General features: G+C 33.4%; 2 protein-coding genes across 3 annotated transcripts in view; one reads left to right on the forward strand and one right to left on the reverse strand.

The window, feature by feature from the left end:
- LOC130892814 (uncharacterized) overlaps positions 1 to 18,982 on the reverse strand; it is an 83,643-nt gene that overhangs the window by 17,409 nt on the left and 47,252 nt on the right. The gene's annotated exons all lie outside the window — the stretch shown is intronic.
- Positions 11,929 to 18,982, forward strand: part of LOC130892816 (uncharacterized) — a 53,859-nt gene continuing 46,805 nt past the window's right edge. For both annotated transcript variants that reach the window (XM_057798458.1, XM_057798459.1), the window contains exon 1: positions 11,929 to 12,168. The gene's annotated coding sequence lies outside the window, so the exon portion shown is untranslated. The remainder of the gene's footprint in view (positions 12,169 to 18,982) is intronic.

Raw genomic sequence — 18,982 nt, forward strand, 5'->3', positions numbered from 1 at the left:
TACATTATGTCTCTAGACGCCTGCTTTTACAGTGACTATTTCTAAGAAAGCATTTTTATTCTTTCGAAACCGAATAGATTTCCAAGAATCGGAGATTCTAGAATGTGATTAAAGTATATAAAACGAGTCTTTAGCAGCCGGATACCCAAAAATAACCGGAATTATTTTTTAAACGCTATATATTTACAAATATTTAAAAAAACAACCTTATCCCCTTCAAAATACTCTTCGAAACATTGTTTGAACTCATCTTTAGAGATGGCTGCAAGCTCCTGTCTCGTTCTTTTCTTGATGTCTTCAATGTTTTCAAATCGCCGTCATTTCATGCCCCGTTTCATGCGTGGAAACAAGAAAAAGTCGCACGGAGCCAGGTCAGGCGAGTAAGGTGCGTGGGGCAGCGGAACCATGTTATTTTTAACCAAAAACTGGCTAACACAGTCACCTGTTAGCTGAATTTTCATCGATTCGGGCAGTTGATGGCCGTCCAGAGCGAGTTTTGTCATCAATCGCCATTTTTAAATCGAGAAAACCACTCATACACTCGAATATCATCTTTGTAAGCAGTTTTCAACATTAAAACAATTTCAGCAGCGTTTTTACCGAGTATTGACGAACAGAACGTGGCAGGTCAACGGCCCGCGCGGCACTGAACTGGCGACGACGGCAGAAATCAGTACTACAAAATCTCCACCCACGGCAATGCTATTCCGGTTACTTTTGGGTACCTCCTCGCATTTAAATAAATTAGATGTTAAGTGTTAGTGAATAGTTCAATGTGTAAATAAATTAGTGAGATACACAGGATGTATCAATTCAAAAGAACTAGAAATATTTTAAAAGAGCTACAGAATCGTATCAAATATTATTTTCCAGTATTATTTGCTTCCCATCGATTTTTTCGACATAAAAACGGTTTTTCACGAGTCCAGACGCCTGATGACCGTTTCTGAAAGGTATCAAACGGACAGGCCACTTAGTAATTTACCACTTTAATATATGAACTTACTTCCTGGGGCGCGGTTTGTATCCCATAAAATTCTCATTGTTTTCAAAAAATCCGATGGCGCTTAAGTTAGGGCCTTAATTGATACAAATGATCTTTTTCGATGTAAATTGCTTGATAACATGTGAAGAACAAGTAGGGAACATAATGAGTGCAAAGGCGTGGATAGGGGATTGATATTCAATGCTATTGATATAATTGATAAAAAAGATAATTTAATTATAAATAAAATTTAATAAATCATTATCTACAAACATACTTGAGACTTGAATGTAAACAAACTGATCGATGCTTTGTTTTTCGAAATTTGTCACGTATTTTTTTATTAATCGACGATTTACCTATGCCCCAATTGATTTGGCACAAAATATTTAATTTTATTTAATAAAACTTTTCTTATTTTCCATAATTAACGGCCAAGTAATTAACAATTTATTAACTTTGTCTTTGAAATATAAAATGGTCGCCATCTCGAAACAAAATGGCAGATTTGAATGAAATTTCAACCATAGCCAACTTCATAGTAAATTTTGTCGAATTATTTTGAAGAATTTCAGAGATAGAGTCATTTCAAATACTAAAACAACCGCAATTTTGAAACAAATAAGCTGGTCTCAATAAAATTTTAGATATCGTTAAAACATTATATTTTACATGTTTATTTTGAATTTCATCAAAATATCTTGATTCGTTAATTTTTGGCCATTACAATAAGGGATTTGTGAGCTGGTGGTTGTCTTTATGAAACAACGGCGTCCGTTTTTGCTTGATTTCTTCGCTCAAACGTCCCGCATAATACTCCCCGTTGATAGTTTTTCCTTTTCCAAGATAGTCAATGAAGATTATCCCAACGCCACGACCTTGCCTGCAGATGGAACAGCTGATTCTTCCTTTTCAGTCCATTGTTTCATCCATGGTTATGAAACGGCGGAAAAATACTTCTTGATGCTGGTTTTACCGCTTTGTGGATTTTCTTCGACATTTCTGGAAGCATCACCTCATCCAGAGTAGAATCTAGTTCAGCTTTTGTGTTCTTTCGGCTAAGACCTTTCGAATAAAAGTATTTTATTACATAACGATGACAAATTTTGTCCAATTCATTGAAAACTTTCACTATCAATGGCTGCCAACCTAAAACTAAACAACATGGCGTCTCAAATTCGAAGCATAGACTTTATAGGTTATCTACCGCCATCTCTGGGTGAAAGGCGATATCAATCTCTTATTTGAACTTGAAATGAAATTAAAAGCTTCTCAATTTGAATTTTTGACGACGAATTCTGGAATATTTAATTATATGTACCGGGTATTCCAAGAAAGAATGACTAAAATGACTAAAATATTGTTTTTTTTTTAATATTTTCAGAGTTTTCTTATGAAATTCGACGATACCGTTGATTTGAATTTTTGTTGGGAATTCATCGTGAAGAACAAATCTCAAAAATTCATTCTTAAACTGATTTTTCAATCTATCGATATTGAAATAAACAAGAAAACGTTAAAATACTCGAAACTAATACGGAGAAAACGGTTTAATACATGAAAATTTATTAATTATTATAATTATTGAAATTAACCTTTGGGTCTTTATCCTTAATTGACTTTAATTGCCTGAATTGGGTGTTTGCTATAACACTAGCACAATGCAGGCGTGTTACTAAGAAAATTCGTGAAATTTATTTTATATACAAGGCGATTAATGAATATATAGTCACAGTAAACTAATTTCAAGAAAAAATATAAGTATAAATAAAAAATTTGAGCTCCACATCTCATTTAAACGGTTTATATTGTTACATTTACATAAGAAATTAAGAAAGCCGCCAGAAAACACAAATAAAGACTTCGCAAATATCCCAATTTCGAAATTATCCTGCTTCTAGTCGACCAACATCAGGAGCAATGGCTGAAAAAAGTGTTTTAGCGACCGCGCCATGTACTCTCGCAAAATACAGGTACACATTTCCCCGAACAACTTCTTTTGACCCCTGACTGACCGATACTTGACCCAGCAAATTCCTTCTTTTAGGAATTCTAAGTTCGTCTTCCAAAATCAGGCCACGACTTTGTAAAATACTCAAGCGCATGCCTTACGATTGACTTAAACGCTGCACGAGACATCACCAGACGACAATTGCGTGACTATCCACCTAAGAAGTCAGCAGCATCTCCAAATTCCGAACAGCATCTCGTCAATAACCAACTAAAGTCGATGGAATTCCCTGCAGAGGACGACGCACCAGCACAACCACAGTAGCAGCAAGAACTTCTTAAACGTCTTGGTACACGTTTTAGGAAAAACCATTACAATTACACTAACTCGGGACAGAGAAGCGAAAAGATCTCGAACGCCCAGATTTCAGAGTAGCTACGTTGCTCCTAGGAATTCGGCACGCGCGAATGAAAACTGTAATAATGTATATATATAGTAGAAACGTTCTATTCATATCATTTCTTCAAACTTTTCACATGCTTTACGTTCTCATTGCAACTAAATATTAAAAAAAATCTAATTCAAATAAATATTTAGTGATATTTCTTCTCATCACGTTGGTGTCTCCAAACATCTGTCTCTCTCATCGCCAAGTAATTTTTAGAATTGAATAATTCACGTTAAATTGCTTAAAGGCAATAGATACGTAAACAATGACATACGAATCGACCTTGTGTTTGTTGTTGGTGAAGATTTGAATGATTAAACTCATTATTTCATCGAGGATGACTAGGAGCAACTTCTGAATTTAAACTCATACAAAGCGTCGCTTCTCATCGAGTAATTTAAATCAATTTATTTCTGCTTACCATCTTTATTAACGATTAATTTAGTCCAGTAAATGACGGTACAACACAGATTTGTATGAGATTTTGGATTCAAGTTCGATTTCAATATCTACCCGTTGCGAGGGCTGCTTGTTTAAGGGTGAAAACTCTGTTTACAAAATTTTAAGATTGGAGCGTGTTATCAATGAAAATCGTCTTTATATCAGTTAAATGGTCGTCGGGTGACAATTTTTCCAGTTATTCACGAAAAATCTATTAGAAACGAGGTTAGGTTAGGTTAGATTAGGTTAGGTTACGTTAGTGAAAACTTTGTTTACAAAATTTTTAGTTTGGAGCGTGTTATCAATGAAAATCGTCTTTATATCAGTTAAATGGTCGTCGGGTGACAATTTTTCCAGTTATTCACGAAAAATCTATTAGAAACGAGGTTAGGTTAGGTTAGATTAGGTTAGGTTACGTTAGTGAAAACTTTGTTTACAAAATTTTTAGTTTGGAGCGTGTTATCAATGAAAATCGTCTTTATATCAGTTAAATGGTCGTCGGGTGACAATTTTTCCAGTTATTCACGAAAAATCTATTAGAAACGAGGTTAGGTTAGGTTAGATTAGGTTAGGTTACGTTAGTGAAAACTTTGTTTACAAAATTTTTAGTTTGGAGCGTGTTATCAATGAAAATCGTCTTTATATCAGTTAAATGGTCGTCGGGTGACAATTTTTCCAGTTATTCACGAAAAATCTATTAGAAACGAGGTTAGGTTAGGTTAGATTAGGTTAGGTTACGTTAGTGAAAACTTTGTTTACAAAATTTTAAGATTGGAGCGTGTTATCAATGAAAATCTTCTTTATATCAGTTAAATGGTCGTCGGGTGACAATTTTTCCAGTTATTCACGAAAAATCTATTAGAAACGAGGTTAGGTTAGGTTAGATTAGGTTAGGTTACGTTAGTGAAAACTTTGTTTACAAAATTTTTAGTTTGGAGCGTGTTATCAATGAAAATCGTCTTTATATCAGTTAAATGGTCGTCGGGTGACAATTTTTCCAGTTATTCACGAAAAATCTATTAGAAACGAGGTTAGGTTAGGTTAGATTAGGTTAGGTTACGTTAGTGAAAACTTTGTTTACAAAATTTTTAGTTTGGAGCGTGTTATCAATGAAAATCGTCTTTATATCAGTTAAATGGTCGTCGGGTGACAATTTTTCCAGTTATTCACGAAAAATCTATTAGAAACGAGGTTAGGTTAGGTTAGATTAGGTTAGGTTACGTTAGTGAAAACTTTGTTTACAAAATTTTTAGTTTGGAGCGTGTTATCAATGAAAATCGTCTTTATATCAGTTAAATGGTCGTCGGGTGACAATTTTTCCAGTTATTCACGAAAAATCTATTAGAAACGAGGTTAGGTTAGGTTAGATTAGGTTAGGTTACGTTAGTGAAAACTTTGTTTACAAAATTTTTAGTTTGGAGCGTGTTATCAATGAAAATCGTCTTTATATCAGTTAAATGGTCGTCGGGTGACAATTTTTCCAGTTATTCACGAAAAATCTATTAGAAACGAGGTTAGGTTAGGTTAGATTAGGTTAGGTTACGTTAGTGAAAACTTTGTTTACAAAATTTTTAGTTTGGAGCGTGTTATCAATGAAAATCGTCTTTATATCAGTTAAATGGTCGTCGGGTGACAATTTTTCCAGTTATTCACGAAAAATCTATTAGAAACGAGGTTAGGTTAGGTTAGATTAGGTTAGGTTACGTTAGTGAAAACTTTGTTTACAAAATTTTAAGATTGGAGCGTGTTATCAATGAAAATCTTCTTTATATCAGTTAAATGGTCGTCGGGTGACAATTTTTCCAGTTATTCACGAAAAATCTATTAGAAACGAGGTTAGGTTAGGTTAGATTAGGTTAGGTTACGTTAGTGAAAACTTTGTTTACAAAATTTTTAGTTTGGAGCGTGTTATCAATGAAAATCGTCTTTATATCAGTTAAATGGTCGTCGGGTGACAATTTTTCCAGTTATTCACGAAAAATCTATTAGAAACGAGGTTAGGTTAGGTTAGTGAAAACTTTGTTTACAAAATTTTAAGATTGGAGCGTGTTATCAATGAAAATCGTCTTTTTATCAGTTAAATGGTCGTCGGGTGACAATTTTTCCAGTTATTCACGAAAAATCTATTAGAAACGAGGTTAGGTTAGGTTAGATTAGGTTAGGTTACGTTAGTGAAAACTTTGTTTACAAAATTTTTAGTTTGGAGCGTGTTATCAATGAAAATTGTCTTTATATCAGTTAAATGGTCGTCGGGTGACAATTTTTCCAGTTATTCACGAAAAATCTATTAGAAACGAGGTTAGGTTAGGTTAGGTTAGGTTAGTGAAAACTTTGTTTACAAAATTTTAAGATTGGAGCGTGTTATCAATGAAAATCGTCTTTATATCAGTTAAATGGTCGTCGGGTGACAATTTTTCCAGTTATTCACGAAAAATCTATTAGAAACGAGGTTAGGTTAGGTTAGATTAGGTTAGGTTACGTTAGTGAAAACTTTGTTTACAAAATTTTTAGTTTGGAGCGTGTTATCAATGAAAATCGTCTTTATATCAGTTAAATGGTCGTCGGGTGACAATTTTTCCAGTTATTCACGAAAAATCTATTAGAAACGAGGTTAGGTTAGGTTAGATTAGGTTAGTGAAAACTCTGTTTACAAAATTTTAAGATTGGAGCGTGTTATCAATGAAAATCGTCTTTTTATCAGTTAAATGGTCGTCGGGTGACAATTTTTCCAGTTATTCACGAAAAATCTATTAGAAACGAGGTTAGGTTAGGTTAGATTAGGTTAGGTTACGTTAGTGAAAACTTTGTTTACAAAATTTTTAGTTTGGAGCGTGTTATCAATGAAAATCGTCTTTATATCAGTTAAATGGTCGTCGGGTGACAATTTTTCCAGTTATTCACGAAAAATCTATTAGAAACGAGGTTAGGTTAGGTTAGATTAGGTTAGGTTACGTTAGTGAAAACTTTGTTTACAAAATTTTTAGTTTGGAGCGTGTTATCAATGAAAATCGTCTTTATATCAGTTAAATGGTCGTCGGGTGACAATTTTTCCAGTTATTCACGAAAAATCTATTAGAAACGAGGTTAGGTTAGGTTAGTGAAAACTTTGTTTACAAAATTTTAAGATTGGAGCGTGTTATCAATGAAAATCGTCTTTATATCAGTTAAATGGTCGTCGGGTGACAATTTTTCCAGTTATTCACGAAAAATCTATTAGAAACGAGGTTAGGTTAGGTTAGATTAGGTTAGGTTACGTTAGTGAAAACTTTGTTTACAAAATTTTTAGTTTGGAGCGTGTTATCAATGAAAATCGTCTTTATATCAGTTAAATGGTCGTCGGGTGACAATTTTTCCAGTTATTCACGAAAAATCTATTAGAAACGAGGTTAGGTTAGGTTAGGTTAGGTTAGTGAAAACTTTGTTTACAAAATTTTAAGATTGGAGCGTGTTATCAATGAAAATCTTCTTTATATCAGTTAAATGGTCGTCGGGTGACAATTTTTCCAGTTATTCACGAAAAATCTATTAGAAACGAGGTTAGGTTAGGTTAGATTAGGTTAGGTTACGTTAGTGAAAACTTTGTTTACAAAATTTTTAGTTTGGAGCGTGTTATCAATGAAAATCGTCTTTATATCAGTTAAATGGTCGTCGGGTGACAATTTTTCCAGTTATTCACGAAAAATCTATTAGAAACGAGGTTAGGTTAGGTTAGATTAGGTTAGGTTACGTTAGTGAAAACTTTGTTTACAAAATTTTTAGTTTGGAGCGTGTTATCAATGAAAATCGTCTTTATATCAGTTAAATGGTCGTCGGGTGACAATTTTTCCAGTTATTCACGAAAAATCTATTAGAAACGAGGTTAGGTTAGGTTAGTGAAAACTTTGTTTACAAAATTTTAAGATTGGAGCGTGTTATCAATGAAAATCGTCTTTTTATCAGTTAAATGGTCGTCGGGTGACAATTTTTCCAGTTATTCACGAAAAATCTATTAGAAACGAGGTTAGGTTAGGTTAGATTAGGTTAGGTTACGTTAGTGAAAACTTTGTTTACAAAATTTTTAGTTTGGAGCGTGTTATCAATGAAAATTGTCTTTATATCAGTTAAATGGTCGTCGGGTGACAATTTTTCCAGTTATTCACGAAAAATCTATTAGAAACGAGGTTAGGTTAGGTTAGGTTAGGTTAGTGAAAACTTTGTTTACAAAATTTTAAGATTGGAGCGTGTTATCAATGAAAATCGTCTTTATATCAGTTAAATGGTCGTCGGGTGACAATTTTTCCAGTTATTCACGAAAAATCTATTAGAAACGAGGTTAGGTTAGGTTAGATTAGGTTAGGTTACGTTAGTGAAAACTTTGTTTACAAAATTTTTAGTTTGGAGCGTGTTATCAATGAAAATCGTCTTTATATCAGTTAAATGGTCGTCGGGTGACAATTTTTCCAGTTATTCACGAAAAATCTATTAGAAACGAGGTTAGGTTAGGTTAGATTAGGTTAGTGAAAACTCTGTTTACAAAATTTTAAGATTGGAGCGTGTTATCAATGAAAATCGTCTTTTTATCAGTTAAATGGTCGTCGGGTGACAATTTTTCCAGTTATTCACGAAAAATCTATTAGAAACGAGGTTAAGTTAGGTTAGGTTAGGTTAGTGAAAACTTTGTTTACAAAATTTTAAGATTGGAGCGTGTTATCAATGAAAATCGTCTTTTTATCAGTTAAATGGTCGTCGGGTGACAATTTTTCCAGTTATTCACGAAAAATCTATTAGAAACGAGGTTAGGTTAGGTTAGATTAGGTTAGGTTACGTTAGTGAAAACTTTGTTTACAAAATTTTTAGTTTGGAGCGTGTTATCAATGAAAATTGTCTTTATATCAGTTAAATGGTCGTCGGGTGACAATTTTTCCAGTTATTCACGAAAAATCTATTAGAAACGAGGTTAGGTTAGGTTAGGTTAGGTTAGTGAAAACTTTGTTTACAAAATTTTAAGATTGGAGCGTGTTATCAATGAAAATCGTCTTTTTATCAGTTAAATGGTCGTCGGGTGACAATTTTTCCAGTTATTCACGAAAAATCTATTAGAAACGAGGTTAGGTTAGGTTAGATTAGGTTAGGTTACGTTAGTGAAAACTTTGTTTACAAAATTTTTAGTTTGGAGCGTGTTATCAATGAAAATCGTCTTTATATCAGTTAAATGGTCGCCGGGTGACAATTTTTCCAGTTATTCACGAAAAATCTATTAGAAACGAGGTTAGGTTAGGTTAGATTAGGTTAGGTTACGTTAGTGAAAACTTTGTTTACAAAATTTTTAGTTTGGAGCGTGTTATCAATGAAAATCGTCTTTTTATCAGTTAAATGGTCGTCGGGTGACAATTTTTAATGTAATTTATGATTCATTTTCCGCCCTTAAGAGACACCCCTGAGTGGAGGGTGGGGTTTTTAATACTTATTTCCATCGAAAAAATAAACTTGCTTAGTTTTGTTGTTAGGAATATTTTTAATAGGTTGAAATAAGGGTTTTTTGAAGACAAAAAGTGTTTTATTAGTTTTCTCTGTGAAATGCATTGGTTCTTAGTACGTAGAACCTTTCAATTCGACCTTTCAAAATACCAATCAACTTTCAACAAGCCATAATTCTTTTTGTATTGACCCTGTACATAAAAAAAAAATACAAAATTTTCCTTTAATTTCTTATTTCTCAGACTTTTTGATATGTTTATGTTTTTAAATATTCTTGATTTTAGGTCTCTACTGTTTCAAAATTAATTTTTTTAAATAATTTTTGAAATATAGATGTTTCGTCTTTATAAAATTATTTTCAGACTAAAACCAAGTGTTTTTTTGCCTGAAAACTAACAATTTATCTTATTTCAAATGAACCCATCGAGAAGGGGTGACATCCACCACCAGGGAAAAGTAGCCTCCGGCAAAAATTGACTTTGAAATAGAGGTCAATAACCTTATTCCAAATTTTTATGAAAATCGTTGTTGTATGAGATAAATACACGCGAAAATGGTCATTGACTGGACTACGAATCGTTTTTTCTTTATAGATTTTTGTAGATAAAAAACTTTTTCTTTTATATTTTTGTCTGGTGGTTCTAAATTATTATAATTGATATAAAACTGAGTAATCATTCAACGAAGACCAAAAAATCTAGTCCGGCTCTGCGGTTTGTTTACATTTTACCTACTAAACAAATTCATTCCAGAAAGATCGTGTTCCACAAAAAAATATTTTTTTTTACACAAATTCTTCGGATACCAGATTTTTTCTAACAAGAATTCATTCCGAACAGTCAAATTTTTTTACTTCACCCCCTGGTAGACATAATAAATGAAATTTCTGAGCAATTTTAGCCCCGTAACGTGTCTTGCGTCTCCCTATAGCTGTAAGATAAAATTTGGGGTTAATCAAAAATGAGTCATCGATTCGGGGACAGGTACAAGCAAGGGCATATGATTCGGGGTGGTATATTAGGTTGTCAATTTCATAAATGGGGTGAGAAGATAAGTTGCCAATATCAAAGACGCACAGAAAGAAATTATTTGCAAAGGTGTCGCTTAATGCAGGATAATCAAACAAAAAGAAATACTAGAATTAATTAAAAAAATAACGAATAATCGATTAACCAGGTGGACAGTAACAACTGTATGAAAGGTTATTTACTGTTGATTTAGCTCAATAATTAAATATATTAGTACGAGATCTGGTGATTTGGAATGATGTAGAAGCAATTTGATTGAGCAAAAACCCAGGTCGATGTTTCTTGCGGCTCTGAATTTAGTAACACACCATCATGTCCGAAATAACCACCGTAGCTTCACAAAAACTTGAATCGAAAAGCTCCCCAAGGCCCCGATTCGTTCAACCTTGGAGTCTTGCCCGGCCCCGAGGATACTCTACTCATCATCGCAAATTTGTTTGTTGGATGTTGAGGTTAGAAACGAATCTGCCCAATAGCTCCGCTTAAGACAGTTCTTTGGATATCCGGATTATCAATCTGCGCCTTTTTAGAACTAGTTTCTTTGGATTGCACTTCGGAGCGTCAAATACTGTTTTAAAGTACCTGGAATTTCCTGCGGGTTATGATCCACGCGATCGTTGAGATATTTCAATCGAGCATCTGCCCAATCAAGTCCCAGACCCTCTTCCTATTTTTCTAAAATCAACTGCGGCCTAAACTGAATTTCTAGGTAGCAAATTCGAATAATAGTCGTGTAGGAGAATGTATTAGACCAGTTATTCCCAAAGTGGTCCACGTGCGCTGCCGGGGGTCCACGGAAAGCTCCACACTAGGAGTTTACTTGAATTTCTATAGTTAGATCTGAAGTTTCGACGAGTTGGTTAGGTATAACTTCTGTATTAGACGATAGTTTCGGTTTCTTCAAGCTCCACGATTATTTAGAAGTGTTTCTCTCCAAAAACACTGCTTCAGTTCAAGGAAAATCACTCGGTGCTAGGTAGGGACTGTATGGTAATTCGAATTTGTTCCATTGAAACGTCTTAAGAAGTCGTTGGGTTACAGAAAGTTTCATGCTGCATGAACTTCTGTTTCTGCTGTTTCCATTGTTGTGATTTCGGTTGTTTCGTACAGAATTCATGTCTTATCAATTGTCTCAATGGAATATTCTTCGGCAAGGTTGTAATGATCGAGAAACTCGAAAACTGCAGCTCTACGGAGAGTTTTGTGGTTGCCGGTTAACATTGTTGGAACCCAGCGAGTGCAGAGAAGACACTGAAGCGGAAACTGCATCGATAATTCGCTTTTGGTGAAGTTGCTGCTCGTCATGAACATCATTTGATGATGATGAAGGTGTCTTTATACACTCGACTCATTCTTCGATAAAATAGAGTCGAAAATCGTGTTGCTACTATAATTAAACTTGTTTTTATATTGATTTGTTTTCTATGCTAATTGTTCAAATAGACTTGTTTGGTGTGAAGTTTTTGGTTGTAATTTCAATGTATATTATTTGTAAACAAAAGTTTTTGTGATTAATTATCTTTTTAGCGGGGAAAACCTGGAGCCTCGTCGAAAATTTAATCATAAAAACTGCAGTTATTCCATAAAAGTTAAGAGTAGAAAATTTACTCTGTGGCATCTCTAATAACGTCCGGGATATTATTAAATAACGAATGATGGCAGAGCGAAATGGGGCCTGCGCTGGTATTAAACTAGAGGAGATCGGCAAAGTAAAATTTTCTTGTTTTCAGTCGTTGTTGTGGAACGGTTTCGAAGCGATTCCAGCGGCGTTTGTTGCTCTGGCACGCCCACATTTCGTAGTTTCGCCGGGACGTCAAAACAAAACAAAAAAGCAAATACGGGGGTGCAAAGAAAACAGGTGAATATTTTTATTAATAATAGCATGTTGATTGAAATAGATATTTTCAAAAAGAACCGCGAATTTTATGTTGTTTTTATCATATGTATAACGGTTTTTAATTCAAATAAAAATATAAAAATAATTAATTGTACCAATTTTGAAATATACACTATTTCATTAAATTATTTTTTATTTTATTTTATTATATATAAAATCTGCACGAAAATTGAAACGAAATGTTGTTTTTTGTGAAATATGAAATAAACTATATATATATATACGAGGACTGGTTATTAAATAATGGGATTGGTTACAAAAAAAGGGTTTTATTATAAAATTTATCCTACATTCGAATGCTCCCTTGCAATATAGTCCCCTCTCATCGTCAAACACCTTTCCATACGTTTTTTCCATTGATAAAAGCAGTGCTGGAAGTCTTCTTTGGTGGGGGCCTTCAGGAGCTCTGCCGTTTTTTGCTTTACCGTTTCCATCGACTCAAATCGGGTCTTCGGAAACAAAAAAGTCGCACGGTGCCAAATTTGGTGTGTACGGCGGGTTTTCGGGCACTAGAGTGTGCCAAATACTGCTTAATAGATAGTGCGTTGTCTTGGTGCAAAATCGGGCCGTTTTTTACGAACTAGGTCTCCCAGTGTTGCCAAAAGTGACAAATAGTATGTCCGGTTGTCAGTCTGATCTTCTGGAAATCATTCAGTCATCAAAATACCGTTAACGTTGAAAAAAAAACGATCAATATTGTCTTGAATTTTGATTTGCTCTTTCGATTTTCAATATAGCGCTTATACCACTCAAAAATACGCTCACGAGATAGAGAATTGTCTCCATAGATCTCTTGCAACAATTTATAGCACTCAGTCGGAATTTTTTCTGTCTGTCAAAGTAAAATTTAGACCACACCTGCATCTGTAAAGATTTACAGAAATCATTTATTATCTGGATAACGGTAAGGTCTAGGTATGGGGAAGGAAATGAATTTGCCCTATTTTTTACCAATGAATGCATTAAAATAGAAAAAACCGGGTGATTCTATTTAAAAAAATAAAGAAATTTGATGTTTATGAAATTAAAGTTTGAAAACTTTTTATACACACCCTGTATAAAATAAAAACATTTTAAATATAGATTGAAATACCTCTGACCTTGCTTAAAGCAACCGAACAAAAACCATTTTCATATCTTTAAGGGTATCCCCGTAAAAAAATAATTTATAAGGGTCTACAACCAGGTCAAATTTTTTACAAAAAAATTAATAATTCAAAAAGTATGCGTTTTCCGAAGAAAGTTTTTAGACGAAAGTATACTAAAATTCTACGTAGATTTCAAAAATGTATTAATATACAGGGTGTTCTATTTAAAAAAACAAAGTTACAGTAGATTTCCGGTAGAACCTGAAATCTTTGAAAATATTTTAGTTTAAAAGATCGTATCTGAAAACCCAAACGTACAGTTTCGTGATTTTACTATAAGTATTTTGCCATATACAGATAGTTTGAACTCGTCGTTGGACATCCTGTACACAGTTTGTTTGTAATTACTTATTACCTGATATTTAAGGATAAGTTGGTAAAAGTGAGGTTATGTACGTAATTTAGTTTGTGCTAGAATCCAAACCGTATAATGTTATTGTAGTGTCGTTGTTTGGAATCTTTTAATAAAAAATTTGTTCCAAAATTGTTGCTTAACGTGTGTATTTACAAACTTATTTACATTTTTTTTTCAAATCATATCGTGGAGTATTGTTTGAGGTTTGTTTTCCCAGTCACGCGAAAAAACGTAGACTCCACAAAATTCTAAACGTGTTTGGAATATTTATTTTTAATTCGTGCCATATTTGTATAGTATATCGTATACAAGTGAAAGGCAGTTATTATTATATTATTGTGTAGATGTGAGTTTGATATAAAAATATAAGTTTTTAATCAATATTACTAGTGATTAATATCGAAAAGGTCGATCAAAATCAGTTGTCATGTCGAGAAACGTCGATGTTGTGCGAAACGCGATTAAAGAATTGTATGTATGTGCATTAACCTCGTTTTTCGTCTTCTTTTTCCATGAGTAGTGACAGAAGAAGCAAATATCCATCTCTCATCTTGACTGTCTCATTCAACAAACGTTTTCTTTTAAACTGAACAGCTAACTGAGCTATGCATTGTCCTCCTTTTACGTCTTCTTTCAAAGTTGGTGATTTTCTTCTTGCTTTACTGTTTGCTGTTTCGTCAGCCACATTAACGACTGTTTGTGCAACGTTGTCTAATAAGAACTTTACTATTTAAAACCAAAAAGTTTGGGATGGTCTAAAACCTTAAAAACAACTTCAATTTTTAAAAAAACGCTGGTAGTTCTTGTTCACTATATTTTGATGGAAACTATTCAATCAAAAGAGACCTAAAATGGAGACGATTTAGCAACAAAAGTATATAAAAGGAAGTAATTGAATAATTCGACACCAATCAAGCTCCACTGTAGACAATTTTGCAAGTTCCTTTTTCCCAAAAAGACATATCGCCAGTTAAGATCCGGTTTATGTCAGTGAGTAGATTGCCTCCTACCTCCCCATAGTTTTGGTGAGCATCCGATTGGTCTTCTTCTTCTTATTCTCCATGGTTTGTTTTCTTGGTTTCATCTTTAGTTAAAAAAATCGTATCGTCCGAAAACCCAAACGTAGAAATTTTCATGATTTAACTATAAGTATTTTTTCCAAATACAGATAGTTTTAGCTCGTCGTGGGACACCCTGTATTACAAACGAAAAACCATCCAATTTTATCTTTTTTTTTCCGGATCTTCAGTTTTTACATTAGTTTGCCCAGGAACATAATCTGTTTCTTTCAAATAAGCTCCGAAAGCTAAAGGTAGTTATAGAAATTATAGAGCAGTACAACCTTAATAATCAAGTTTGAGCGATCAATGAAGAGTTCAAAACCCAGGAATAACCTTCCAAAAAGTAGAAAATAAAGAATTTTTTACCCAAGAAAGAGCAGGAAGTCTTCTATATGAGCAAATACAGAGTCGGGGTTATCGTAAGAAAATTAGCGTACTTCAAATCAACAAAAAAGGGATGATAGGCTCAGTATCAAAGTTAAACTTTTATATAGATAGATATTCTTGTGAATTATTAATAATAATTGTTCATTCTTCAAATTCTCGAACCCCTTATACGTTTCTCTAATCTAAAAACAGATTATAGAGAATTTCACAATAAGTTCCGATTAATTTAAACCTGAGCAAACAATTAAAACTGATCCCTATGATATAATGCATCGAACGCTTTCCTATTATATTAAATTATAATATCAGACATTGAATTACTCTTATAATGACCTTTATCAGTCTCAAAACAGTCGATTCGAGGAATTAGTGATTTTGAATAATCCCCTAAATCTTAATTTATCTCAAAGTATCCAAGACTTATCGGCTACATACACGATTGGATAATTTCCATTTAAATTTTGCTATAATGTCACTTAACTGCCAAATAAAATTAACCAGAAGACTCTAGAAACAATATAATAAATATATTTACGAGGGTGGTTCAAATATAAGCCGGAATTTTTAAATAAACCCGCGAAAAATTTAGTGTCCTAAACGTGATTGCACTGGATCTTATATTGGTCCGTTACAAAGCGTAAACAATAGGATTTACAAGTTTATGTTGCGCAACGCATCATTATTCGTCAAAGATCATGTGACATTCGCGAGAAACCGAAGACTCCTGAAGCTTGTGCAGAAATTCACACACTGGGAAATTTGCACGCGGCTCCTGCAGAGGTGTGAAGAAAAAGATGAAAACGCTTCAGTTAAAGCGAAGATTATACAGCTGTGTTTTACCACTGAAGAACTAACTATAAACGCGTACTATTATTTATTTGGTCCATTGAAAGAGGCACTTGGTGGACCGTGTTTCATTACGTGACAAGCTGAGAGAAATTTACGAAAAATTACAATAATAGAGGAGCCCCAGCGATGCAAACTGGTAATAGGTAATAACACAATTATTTTATTTCTATTTATCCATATCAACAGCCTTATAATCTTCATGTCTTTGTTATTTGTCTTCTAACCTCTTCCTCTATGTCATCATATTTCTAATTCTAAATATCCAAATCATATCTCGTGCCTGAATAATTTTCCTTTGGAATTGGCATCTTAGTAACTTTAATATGTCCAGTATGTCCATTGATGTATTTTTTGCTTTACCAGCTACAAGTTTAGAGAATTCATTTGTATCACTCAGAACTACAAAGATGTTTGTTTGAATCTGAGTTGGGTTCTTGGAAGTACTAACAAACCGTCGTCATATGACGACACCTCTTACATTCTCTACAATTATTACAAAAAAATATGTGTAAAACCAGACTCACAAAGCTGAAATATCTTTAACAAAAAGTACAACTGAGATGAGGATGCTGAGAATGAAAGCAAGATACAGTCTGATTGAAAAACATAGAGAAATACAACAATAACACGAAATGAAAACAGTTTGTTGTTGTATTACGTACGGAGAGAATGGCCAAGATAATAAACCGTGGAGAAGAAGAAGAAGATCAATCGGATGTTCACCAAAACTATGGGGAGATAGGAGGCAATCTACTCATTGACATAAACCAGAACTTAACTGGCGATATGTCTTTTTGGGAAAAAGAAACTTACAAAATTGTCTACGGTGTCGGTGCTTGTTGTCGAATTATTCAATTACTTCCTTTTATATACTTTTGTTGCTAAATCGTCTCCATTTTAGGTCTCTTTTGATTAAATAGTTTCCATCAAAATATCGTGAAAAGGAACTACCAGCGTTTTTTGAAAAATTGAAGTTGAAGTTAAATGGAAATTATCCAATCGTGTATGTAGCCGATAAGTCTTTGATACTTTGAGATAAATTAAGATTTAGGGGATTATTCAAAATCACTAATTCCCCGAATCGACTGTTTTGAGACTGATAAAGGTCATTATAAGAGTAATTCAATGTCTGATATTATAATTTAATATAATAGGAAAGCGTTCGATGCATTATATCATAGGGATCAGTTTTAATTGTTTGCTCAGGTTTAAATTAATCGGAACTTATTGTGAAATTCTCTATAATCTGTTTTTAGATTAGAGAAACGTATAAGGGGTTCGAGAATTTGAAGAATGAACAATTATTATTAATAATTCACAAGAATATCTATCTATATAAAAGTTTAACTTTGATACTGAGCCTATCATCCCTTTTTTGTTGATTTGAAGTACGCTAATTTTCTTACGATAACCCCGACTCTGTATTTGCTCATATAGAAGACTTCCTGCTCTTTCTTGGGTAAAAAATTCTTTATTTTCTACTTTTTGGAAGGTTATTCCTGGGTTTTGAACTCTTCATTGATCGCTCAAACTTGATTATTAAGGTTGTACTGCTCTATAATTTCTATAACTACCTTTAGCTTTCGGAGCTTATTTGAAAGAAACAGATTATGTTCCTGGGCAAACTAATGTAAAAACTGAAGATCCGGAAAAAAAAAGATAAAATTGGATGGTTTTTCGTTTGTAATACAGGGTGTCCCACGACGAGCTAAAACTATCTGTATTTGGAAAAAATACTTATAGTGAAAATATGAAAATTTCTACGTTTGGGTTTTCGGACGATACGATTTTTTTAACTAAAGATGAAACCAAGAAAACAAACCATGGAGAATAGGAAGAAGAAGACCAATCGGATGCTCACCAAAACTATGGGGAGATAGGAGGCAATCTACTCACTGACATAAACCAGAACTTAACTGGTGATATGTCTTTTTGGGAAAAAGAAACTTACAAAATTGTCTACGGTGTCGGTGCTTGTTGTCGAATTATTCAATTACTTCCTTTTATATACTTTTGTTGCTAAATCGTCTCCATTTTAGGTCTCTTTTGATTGCATAGTTTCCATCAAAATATAGTGAACAAGAACTACCAGCGTTTTTTTAAAAATTGAAGTTGTTTTTAAGGTTTTAGACCATCCCAAACTTTTTGGTTTTAAATAGTAAAGTTCTTATTAGACAACGTTGCACAAACAGTCGTTAATGTGGCTGACGAAACAGCAAACAGTAGAGCAAGAAGAAAATCACCAACTTTGAAAGAAGACGTAAAAGGAGGACAATGCATAGCTCAGTTAGCTGTTCAGTTTAAAAGAAAACGTTTGTTGAATGAGACAGTCAAGATGAGAGATGGATATTTGCTTCTTCTGTCACTACTCATGGAAAAAGAAGACGAAAAACGAGGTTAATGCACATACATACAATTCTTTAATCGCGTTTCGTACAACATCGACGTTTCTCGACATGACAACTGATTTTGATCGACCTTTTCGATATTAATCACTAGTAATATTGATAAAAAACTTATTTTTTTATCAAACTCACCTCTACACAATAATATAATAATAACTGCCTTTCACTTGTATACGATATACTATACAAATATAGCACGAATTAAAAATAAATATTCCAAACACGTTTAGAATTTTATGGAGTCTACGTTTTTTCGCGTGACTGGGAAAACAAACCTCAAACAATACTCCACGATATGATTTGAAAAAAAAAATGTAAATAAGTTTGTAAATACACACGTTAAGCAACAATTTTGGAACAAATTTTTTATTAAAAGATTCCAAACAACGACACTACAATAACATTATACGGTTTGGATTCTAGCACAAACTAAATTACGTACATAACCTCACTTTTACCAACTTATCCTTAAATATCAGGTAATAAGTAATTACAAACAAACTGTGTACAGGATGTCCAACGACGAGTTCAAACTATCTGTATATGGCAAAATACTTATAGTAAAATCAC

This window comes from Diorhabda carinulata, chromosome 4 (genome assembly GCF_026250575.1).
Source record: "Diorhabda carinulata isolate Delta chromosome 4, icDioCari1.1, whole genome shotgun sequence".
NCBI lineage: Eukaryota > Metazoa > Arthropoda > Insecta > Coleoptera > Chrysomelidae > Diorhabda > Diorhabda carinulata.